We start from the raw sequence: 11,444 nt of genomic DNA on the forward strand, positions 1-11,444 counted from the left end.
CCTGGAACCTCTTTCGTGAAAAGTGCCCTTCAAAAGTGAAAAGCTGCCAAGGGAAAGGACCACTCATTAGACATGTCCAGATATGATGTCTGGGAGCCACAACAGTAACTGGACTAGCAAGACATTCACAATGGAGCAATAGTGGAACTTTCATCTTGGAGGTTTCAGGGGCTAATTGGACTTAAAGCACACTCAACAAGAGATAATGCATGTCTGGAACTGTAAACATACACCATCAGTTGAGCATAGATTCAAGGGGTGAACCTACTGCTGCCAGTTTAGATAGCCAGCATAATTTCTCCCTGTTTTCTCAATGCCAATCTTCATACATGTAGGTAAGTACAGTTCTCACCCCTCATTGAAAAAGCTTCTTTCTGCAATATATGGGGACTATCACAAAGTTCCACAAATAATTCACTGTAAAGTACCCAAACCCAGTTGATACATTTGCAATAAATGTAGGGAAAAGGGTCTGGCTAAAGGAACCCATCCTGATCCTGGAGCCCAGAACCAGAGAAAGAAACAGTTTGTGTCTGGCACTGAATCAAGAGAAAGAAACACTATGCCCAAACCCAGAACCTAAGAAACATGCCCTGATTCTGAAACCAGTACCAAAAAAACACTCTTGTTCCCTGTAGTGAGAGCCATTGAAAGAAATATGCCCTTGATTTAGAATTAAAATAAAAAAGCTAAGAATATCCAGTGAAAGATGCATAGTTTGGCTCTGAGATCAGAGCCATCTCTGCTACTGGCCACCTCACCAGTGAACTATATCAATCACAGAGCAGGAAATTAAGCACCCTGACCCTGGAGCGAAGAACCAGGGAAAGAGTCATGATCTGGATCTGGGACATCAGTTAGAGAAAAGAACTATTGCCAGGCAGTGGTGGTATATGCCTTTAATCCCAGCACTTGGGAGGCAGAGCCAGGCAGATCTCTGTGAGTTCCATGCCAGCCTGGGCTACCAAGTGAGTTCCAGGAAAGGCCCAAAGCTACACTGAAGAAACCCTGTCTTGAAAAACAATAAAGAGAGAGAGAGAGAGAGAGAGAGAGAGAGAGAGAGAGAGAGAGAGAGAGAGAGAGAGGAGAGAGAGAGAAACCATTTATCCACATACCCTGAACCAAGGAAACATTCCCTGACTCTGAAAACGGTGCCAAAAAAAGCATTCTTGGTCCCTAGAATCAGAGTCAGTCAAAGAAATATGCCCTAGCCTTAGAATTAGAGTCAAAAAGCCAAGAAAGGCCAGTAAAAGAAACACAGTTTGGCTCTGAGATCAGAGCCATCACTGCACCTTACTCATAAAACTAACCAATCACTGAGCAAATAGATAGATAGATGATAGATATATAGATATATAGATAGATGATAGATCGATGATAGATAGATAGATAGATAGATAGATGATAGATAGATAGATGATAGATAGATAGATAGATAGATAGATAGATAGATAGATAATGTAACCAATCTTTGGTTGACTCTACTCCCTCTATCCTGTTAGAGGCAGTTACTCTCCTGGACTCCTCCCTTCCAAATAAATTTCTAACTCAATTGGTTTTGGGTGTGCAGATATTCATTCACCCTTCCATGCTGAGCTGTCCTAGCAACTCAAGGCCTGACTCTCCTGAGCAGTCAAAATAACTTCCCTTCCAGAGCTGAGCTGTCTCATTACAGATACAGGCATCAGAGCTGTCCTATCAGCTCAAGGTATCTGGGATACCTTCCCCTTCAGAGCTGAGTTGTCCTAAGCAGCTCAAGTTATCTGGGATACCCCAAGGACTGAACTGTCCTAGCAGTTAGAGTTATCGCAGCTACCTCACCATCAAGGACTGAGAATTCTCATTGCAGCCCCAGCTGTCAGAGGTGTCCTAGCAACTCAGTGTGTCATCTGACTATCCAAATAGTTCGAAGACCTTTCTCCCAGAGGTGTACAATTCCAATTTACAGGCCACATCCCTGGATCAAACCTACAGAGTTGCAAAACTTATTTACATTTTGGTGCCAAAAACCAGGACTGAACCAGAGTTTCAAAACTTATTTACAATGAATCTCTTCTACCTAAGGCTTGGAAAAAACAAGAAAAGGGGATGGAATGCCCAGAGAGCCTTAGGGTATCTGTTGATAGGCTAGCTCCTATAAAAATGACAGAGATACACCTATGAACTATCAACAGTATATTTACTCAAATGAAACATCATAATGGCACAAGTGGTTACACAAATAATGATAGGGAAATTTGACAACATCTTATCCTAGATGAAAAAGTACATCATGTCAATAACTGCTGGAAGAGAAAGGTAGAATCAGCTGCCTCAGCAGGAAAAATCTCATATTGGTTGTTCTATACCAAATGCTCAACTAAGGATAAATTCACACACCAACAGAATAAATGGACTCTGTTGGTTTTATAAGTGTGTGAACATGTAACATAGCAGTGAAAATTAAGGGATCATGATTATGGGAAAGGGAGGAAGGCAATGGAAGGGAAAATCTAGGGTGAGGATTATACAGTACAGTGAAGGCACTATGAGTTTATCAAAAACAATCCCTTCTTTAAAAAAATAATTGTACAGGAAAAATTTTTTCGGGACAACATTTTTTTATGTTTTTGTAAATTTTTTGCCCATTTAAATCCATTCTGAATGCTAAAATATATTAGAAATTATTTACAATTAAGCTCTAATTCAATGTCCAAGTAATTGTTATTAAGTTTCTGGTTTGGGGTCATGACATCAGGCTCACAATTCTCCAGAATGATCTATGAATAAGTTCACAGTTGCTTAATAGAGCAAACTTTGACTGTTTTCTAAAATCTATATTTCTTCCTATCCGCAGATCATTTCAGTACAAACTTTGTGATGCTCCTGATTTTTGTTTGCACTATAAATTTTACCTCTCAGCATTTGCTTTAAGCTGAACAGGTGGCCGATGCTGGAATTCTCATAGCACCAACAAATATCTCTTTGTGGGATGTCAGCCTACTTTTGGTTTGAAGGAATACCTTTCCCTACTATAGTGTATAAAAAAGAAATTATTGAAAAAATTCATAAGTTTGTGATCAGAGCTGAAGACACAGTCATACTGAGTTTTCCTAAATCAGGTAAGGAACATCATTGAGAATGATCCTGAACTGTCTGTGGAAAGTTTGGGCTTTAATCATCATTCATTTATGTGCTGAATGGAATGCTTTATATATCTCATGTATTCAATGATTTGTGGGCATGGAGAGCTGTATCTGAGAGCATTTCAACTCAGAGGAAGATCTCTAACTTACTTGATGTAGTCTGGGCAGTGACAGTGTTTCCATAAGCAGATTCTGGCATTGGTTTGTCTCTGTGTGGAAGAGAGTGGAAGAGAGATAATGATGAGTATAAATAGATGAAATAGCATCAAGCCAAAATGCATGAATGTAAGATTATGTGAAGGAGAGGACATTGTCAGGTAGAAGAATTACCATGGATCTTCTCCAGGTAGAGGAAAGAGTCTCAAAATTCAAGGAACCAAGAAAAGCATCATGGTCATTTGGGGGAGGAGGTCATTGTGTGGGTAGCAGAAGCAGTAAACATTGGTGAGTATTAGGCTGCTAACATCAAAGGGCAATAACATGGAAAACTCCAAGGGCAGTGGATTGTAGAACAAAGATTCCTATAATATCCCAGAGAACAAGGCTACAGAAACACCCACTGAAAAATGAGCATATAATTACAAATATTCGTGTGTATGGTAAATGGGCACAAGGTATTTTATTTATGCTAAAGAGAAGCAGCACTCATACATACAATGCAGCATGGATGCATCTTAATAATATTGTATTAAATGAAAGAGGCCAATCTCAAGGACAGAATACATGACTGCTTCCCTGACAAATATCTGGGATAATTGAATTCACTGAAACAGAATGTGGAATGCAGATGGTTCAGGACTGGAGGAGATTTTCAATAGGCAGGTGGAGTTTACTGAGTAAAGATTCTCATTTTTTTTTTAGTTGAAGCAATTTGAATGTGCTGGAAAAATATATTTTCTACTTATACCATGTGGGTATTGCAAATACCAGATGCTTTTGTGCTTAGAAACAGCTGAAATGTAAATTGTATTGTATGTTCTATCTAAGGCTTTTCACAAGTGCTCTTGAAATGAGTGAGAATAACCTTTCCTTCCTATTCAGGAACTAACTGGCTGATTGAGACTGTCTGCTTGATTCAGACCAAGGGGAATCCCAAATGGATCCAATCTGTGCTCATCTGGGACTGCTCACCCTGGATAGAAACGCAATCAACAAGGAAGGACCACGCCTCATGTCTTCCCACCTTCCCTTCCATCTTTTCCCCAAGTCTTTCTTCAGATCCAAGGCCAAGGTCAGAGTCCAGAGGATGAGAAACCTTTGGACAAATGCTCATTAAACTTATTCTACTGTGTTGAACCATGGAGCTCTCCCTGAAATGCTCTTGTATAGATTTGTGAAGGGAAGTTGAAATTCTCATGCACTAGGTGATGCTAATCTGTCCCCTCCTCAGACTATATTAGAGTACAAAGATATCAACCACCTCTATGTAAACCTGGGTAGATATATAAGAAAAAGTGTAATATCACACAAGAGTGTCAGGGACTTTGCATATAACGAATTAGAGTTCAAACTCTAGTTTACAATGGATATTACTGTTTCATTGTCATCAATGTCAATTAGCTAATTTTAATTCTACATACAAGACATACATAATGTGTGAATCACCCAATCACAGTTGCTCATTGGGGAAGCAGCCTGAAAAGGCACTAATGCTGTAATCTGGGGGATTGTTCAACCATCATGGCCTATCTGTATCCACTGTGTTTTGCTTGCTGTATCTAGCTATTCATTGGGATTCTAGCCTCAAAAATCACCAACATCATGGGCAGAGTATCCCCTAAAGGAATGAGAGATATCCAGGTTCTGACCTATCACAGCTCATTGTTAATAAGAAAAAATTTTGGAAGTCCCTCCACCTTAGAACCTGTAAGTATTTATGCTTAAACTACAAAGACAAACATAGAAAATAATCTCTCTTGAAACTATCTCAATGAATTTGTGATGATAAACTTACTTGTGTTTCTTATCCAGATATGGAGAAATTGGTTCCAGAGAATTTAAGGCCTAAAAGACGAATTATATAATAATGTCACAAGGAGTATTGGGATAAAATTTTAATTTCATTTTATTAATTTTTAATTTTTTCTCCTGTTTTGAGATTATGTTATAATTACATACATTATTCCCCCTTTCTCTTCCTCTGTTCATGGTTACAATTATACCCCTCTTTTCTCTCTTTCTAATTTGTGTTTTGTCATTATTTGTTTTTACATCTGTATATGTATCTTCATATTCCTAAGTACTTTGGTACAATCTGCTCGGTATGTACAATGTTACTGGTGTGCATGTTTTCAGGGCTAAGAAATTGGTATTGCATAACTAGTTGCTATTTTTTTCCTATGGAAGTCTATTTCTTTCTGTCTCAGCATTTTTTAGGTGTTCATGGGTCTGTGTGTTTACCATTTTGCCATGAAACATTAGCATTAAACTCTGTATCATGATTCTATTGAGAGTTTTCTTTCATTGTTACAATGACAAAAACCAATTAGTTTGTTATTTTCAGCGAGATTTAGCATATTATTCATTATTCGGTGTTTATAAGACATTCTTTCACAGTGGATGGATATTCTTTCACACTGTAAGATACTGATCTTTGCAAGTATTGAATCAATCTTGTCTTTTTCTTGTTGCTGATACTATTTTTACAGATTTAGTGACCTCAGTCATTTTCCTGTTACATTTTGTAAACCAAATAAAATTATAAAAGTTTCTGATGAATATAGATATTTTGTATTTCTGTTCATAATTTGTTCAAATAAAAAAATGAATATTTTTGGAAACTGCCGCAGACCACCCAGAGGGAGACCACCATTGCGGGAGAACCAGGGAGAAGGCTCAAGGAGAAGTCAGGAATCGGCGAGGAGAATGACAGACAGACACATGTGTTGATGTGCTGCTGCAATTTTACTTCTGTATAGGCAATGCTTATATACTTTTACAATCAAGGAACTTGGCAGGGGGTTACATCAGGCCATTATTTTTTACAATTATTCAGAATCAGCAAGAAACAATAACAAGAGACATCCATATCTATTTTTGTGTATCACTTCCGCAGCGGGAGTTCACCGTGGCTATTGTCTGAGGGCATGATCTCAGAATTTTGTGAAATCTGTCTCGCGCCAGTGACCACATCTGTGGGGAGCCAAACTCTTGCCAGTCTGGGTTGTATTTTACTATCATATACCCATTTGCTTTCCAAGCCGTTCTTCATAATTTACCCATCTGTTCCCAACTTTATCATAACTTCCTGTATATGGGAGCGGCTCTAGGTAACTTCCACCTTCGGGGGTCCACCTAGGGGCTGTCCACCAGCTCCCTCCTAAAAAGTACTGTGTATACCCCCCGGGAAGTGTGTGCTAGGGAATTTTCTCTAACTCTTTCTCTCTAGAAGGGTCTGGCACGCTATGTTTATTCCCTCGTAACATTTTTATTTTTACTTTCATTTTTGGGCTCTCTGGCTGTTTCTGACAAGAGCTCGCGCTGCTCTACTCTAAACAGGAACGACCCCAGAGATGTATTTGAGGAAGTCTTTTGAGCTTCCTTATACACTGGTCTGATAAATGGAGGTGCTCCGGGTACAGGTGGCCTGGGTCAGTCATGTTGGTGCCGACCTGTACTGGTTGTGCTGTTAACTGGAGAAGACACAGATAAGACATACAGAGAAAGATCGTGATTAGTGCCAACAAGGACTGTCGTCAAGGCCATTTTGTTCTCCAGGGCTTCCTGGGATCCTCAGGCTGCATGACGATTGCTGATTGTGGGGGAACTGCCTGAGGCCACGCTCCGGGAAGCTCCAACCTCAACCCTTCAGCTGCTGGGCCCCAGCGCAGCGGCATACTTGCTACAGCTACACAGGTGTCACAGCTGTGGGCGTAGCAGGAAACTTCACTGATATTTGATTGACAATTCATGTAAAAATATGCTCGATAAAACTGGTGTGTGACTATACTGACCTTCATTTATATATTTCTTCCATTTAAGGTGATCTATATCATCAGAAATCCCAGAGATGTTGTTGTGTCTGGTTATTTTTTCCATCACAACATAAATCTTATTGATAATCCAGAGTCACTAGGAACTTACTTTGAATGCTTCCTCAAAGGAAATGGTGAGTGTCCTGTTAAATACAGGTGTTGAGGCAGGTTCAGTTACATTTATGATGACAAGGTGTGATATAGCTTCAGCTGGCCTTGACTTCTCTATACAGACAGGGTTGCCTTGAAGGTCTGCTCCTCACTCCTCTCCCTCATGATTTCCTGGACTCTAAGCACTTATTTTTATATTCTGTTTATTTAGTGATGGGCTGCACCCTAATGTCATTTATGTAACCTAACTTGGTTATATCTCTAGACTTTAGTATATTCTGTAATTTCCTCTTAGCTCCATCTTATTCCTCTACACTCTACCAATCTATTGATCCAAGGATCATTACTATTACAAACCTAATTGTGAAGTCTTCTAGTTCTCACAAGCCACTGCCTAATGACACAGCTACAGCTTTACCCATGACATACCATCTTGGCAATATTTGGAATAGCTAGTCTTTCCAGTACTAATGAAGATGTCACAGCTTGTGCTTAGCAAAAAAACAGTAATAGTACAACACCAGGAACTATTCTCTCCATGGCATGGATATTTGACCATGTTGACTGCATCAGATGTGAACTCTTCTCAATCAGAAAATGATTGGTTACTCTGATACCACAATTGCCAATATTGCACTAGCAGGTTTATGTTATATGGATGGTTGAAATATAGATATTAGTGTCCATAGTGGAGGAGAATCTCCCATTAGAAGCTTACATAAAACCTTCAGTTACAATGAGAGCTATTCAGGAGAAAAGCATATTCTAGTTCATTCTCAATTTTCTTTTCTTATGTTGTGTGACAAGACTATGAGATTATCTTTGGAAATAAGAGTCTTATCCGGGCAGTGGTGGTACAGAGCTTTAATCCCAACACTCAGGAGTTAGAGCCAGGTAGATCTCTCTGAGTTCAAGGCCAGTGTTGTCTACACAGTGAGATCTAGGACAAGAACCAAAATTACACAGAGAAATTGTTTCTTGAAAAGGAAAAAAAAAAAAGAAAGAAATAGGGTCCTACCAACTTGTTCTTGTGGGCAACTGACAACAGCAACAATTGCCTAGATTATTTGGATCCTCTGGCACATTTTAGGTGACAACTCCTAGGGAGGTATCCCAATAATAACAATACAGCTTTCATTTTATAACCAATAACTTCTGGGAGCAATAGTATCTGATTGTGAAAGCTGCCTTGATTTAAACTCTTTAATATATTTTTAAATGAGCTTACAAACTAATGAGTTTCCCATGGCATTTTCGTATATTCTTGGTTTTGGTTAATTCTATCACTATTTTACCCACCCCATCATTGCACAAGCACTATCAGTCTCACATTCCCTTCCTTTATATTGATACCATCTGTGTCCTGGTACTTTCTTTCCTTAAGGTCTCTTTTTTCTTGCTACTCTTCTAATGGCTCCTTTCTACTTTCCTCTCCCTTATGTGCACATCAAGTTCAACATGCTAAGAATTTGTCTAGGATCCAAATATTTGTATATTTGTGCTTGTGTTACCTCATTAAGTATATTTTCCAGTTCCAATTATTTTACTGAGAATTTCTTAAGTTCATCTTTAGAGCTCAATGAAATTTTATTGTGTGTACATATCACAGTCTCATCTATTTCCAATTGATGTGCATCTAGGCTAAACCTGTTCTCTAGCTATTGTCAATAGAAATGCAATATGCACTAATGTTCAAGCACCTGTGCAATTGTAGGTATCTAAGTCCTATAGTAGTATACATCTACCTATATTGAGTATATACCTATGATTAGATAGCTGGGTCATATGGATTTTCTGTTTTCAGCTTTTTGAATGCATCCCACATTGATTTAAATAATGGCTGTGCAGTTTCCACTCCTATCGACATTTTTATCTTTTCACAATTTTTCTGAAAGTTAAAAAAAAAACACTAAATATTATTATAAAACAAATTGTAAATAAATAAAAACAAGGTTCACCAAAATTATTGTGACTCAAAGTCTATACATCTTTATGAATTTATATACAGATAGAATTGGTATCCAAAAGAGAAGCTGGGAAACTTCATATTAAATGTTACACTTTCAATAATGCTTATATTTCACTCAATTTTTGACCACAAAACCCCCAAACCCATGAGAAATTTAGAACAAGAAAAATATTAGCCTATATTCTCTTTCAATAATAATGTCCATTATATGAATCTACTCCTTTCTCATCCCTTTATATTTAAATTATTTGTTCTTTTCAAACACTATCAACTCACACTTCAAACATTTTATTTAATTTAATTATTTTTATTTTTTGTTGATGTTTTTGAGACAGGTTTTCTGTATGTTATAACTCTGGCATATTTTTTTAATATCAGTGGCCATTCTGATGTAAATAAGATGAACTCCTGAGTAGTTTTTATTTTTTAATTTTATTTTCTTAATAGCTAATGTTGATAAACACTTTCAAAATTTGTATGAGGCATTATCTTTCTTTTATGGTATATTTTTTAGGTCCATAGCATAGGTTATGCTCCATTTCTTTCTTATAATTGAATATTTTATTATTATTAATTCTTTGTAAATACTAGATACACATTGTTTGGAAGCATATAACTGGCCAAGCTTCCTTCCATTTTATTGTCTGAACCTTCTCATGATTAATGATTTCCTTTGGTGGATAGAAATGTTTTCATTTCATGTGATCCCACTTGTTGAGTGTTTACATTATTTTCTAAGTGAGATGAGTAGCATTAAGAAAGTCCTTATCTGTGATTACCTCTCAAAGTGTACTTCCTGTATTTTCCTGAACACTTTCAGTGTATTGTGTCTTCTGTTGAGGGTGCTGATAAATTTACAATTGGTGTGAATGTGTGTGTGTGTGTGTGTGTGTGTGTGTGTGTGTGTGTGTGTGTGATGAAGGATTGGGATATAAATTCATTCTTATACACATTGCAATCTAGTTTCCAAATTACCATGTACTAAAGATACCATCTTTCTTCCAATGCGTGTTTCCAATGTTTTGTCAAAACTACAGTGCCTGCAGTTGTGTGAACTTATGTCTTGGTTTTCTATTCAGTTAATCCCCATGTTTGTTTTGTGTCAGTGCTATGCTGTTTTCATTACTCTATCTGAAGTATAACTTGTAATAAGGTACTATTTTTTCCCATGATTGCTTTGATTATCTGGAATTGTTTGTGATTTTGCATGAATTTATTGAATTTGTTCTTCAGAAATTTCAAATGTGTAAATTATATTCTGCTTATTGAAACCCTTTGCCCTCCTTGATCTCCCTCTCACATTTAGTAACCCCAATTCCCTACAGATCACTTTTATAGCTTTCATGTCTCTTTATTAGTGACCCATTCAATTTAACCATGGTTATTATGTTCTGTGGGAATGTGGGTTTTGGACTACCAATGGAAACCTAGGTGGCACCACACTAGGGACACAACTGAAGACAGTGACTTCCTACAACCCAGAATCATTGAGTATTCATAATTTCATTATGGACTTGTGGTGTCTCATGAGTATCCTACTCAGTCCATGATGCCTCATTTTTGGGTTAGTCTTGTGCAGGATCTTTGGAGGAACTTCAGTTGCTTTAAGATCATGAGTACACTTGTTCTATCATGCTAACATGTCTGCGTTTTCCAGCCCTACACTTTCTCTTGTCCAGCTTCTACATTCTATCCACTCCCTCTTCTGCAATGATGCCTGAGCATTAGTGGCAATTCTGTTTTGTTGCATTTAAGAGTGAGCATCCAACCATTCCATAATAATTTCAAGATTATTAATTTTATTTCTGTGGATAACACTAATTTCTTGATTGGTATTGTACTGAGTATTACATTCCATTTGGTAGGATGGGCATTTTTATAATATGTATTTTCCTAGTCTATAGCAAATAGAACATTTTCCATCACCTAACATCTGTATAAGAGTCTGTCTTTAATGTGCTGATGTTTTCAGTAACAAGAACTTTGCATCCTGAGTGTATTCATTACTTTTCTATTGCTGTGATAAAATACCATAAAGAAAGCAACTTATTCCTTGGCAGGGAGAGTCTTGTAGATTTACTAACTAGAAGCCAGAGTACTTCTTTATTTATACAAAATTTAGTAAACAGAGATACATCCATGATGTTCAAAAACATAGATCATGTCATTTTTCTTTTTGGACATATGCTTCACTTCCTTTTGCTCATCTTCTAATCATCATTAATAATCTGTGATAGAACAGAGTTATCATTTCCAATCATTTTC

General features: G+C 37.4%; 1 pseudogene; it reads left to right on the plus strand.

Moving 5' to 3' along the window:
- Positions 1–2,971: 2,971 nt before the first annotated feature.
- Positions 2,972–7,233, plus strand: LOC118575227 (annotated as a pseudogene).
- Positions 7,234–11,444: the final 4,211 nt, after the last annotated feature.

The sequence above is a fragment of the Onychomys torridus genome, unplaced genomic scaffold (assembly GCF_903995425.1).
Source record: "Onychomys torridus unplaced genomic scaffold, mOncTor1.1, whole genome shotgun sequence".
Lineage (NCBI taxonomy): Eukaryota > Metazoa > Chordata > Mammalia > Rodentia > Cricetidae > Onychomys > Onychomys torridus.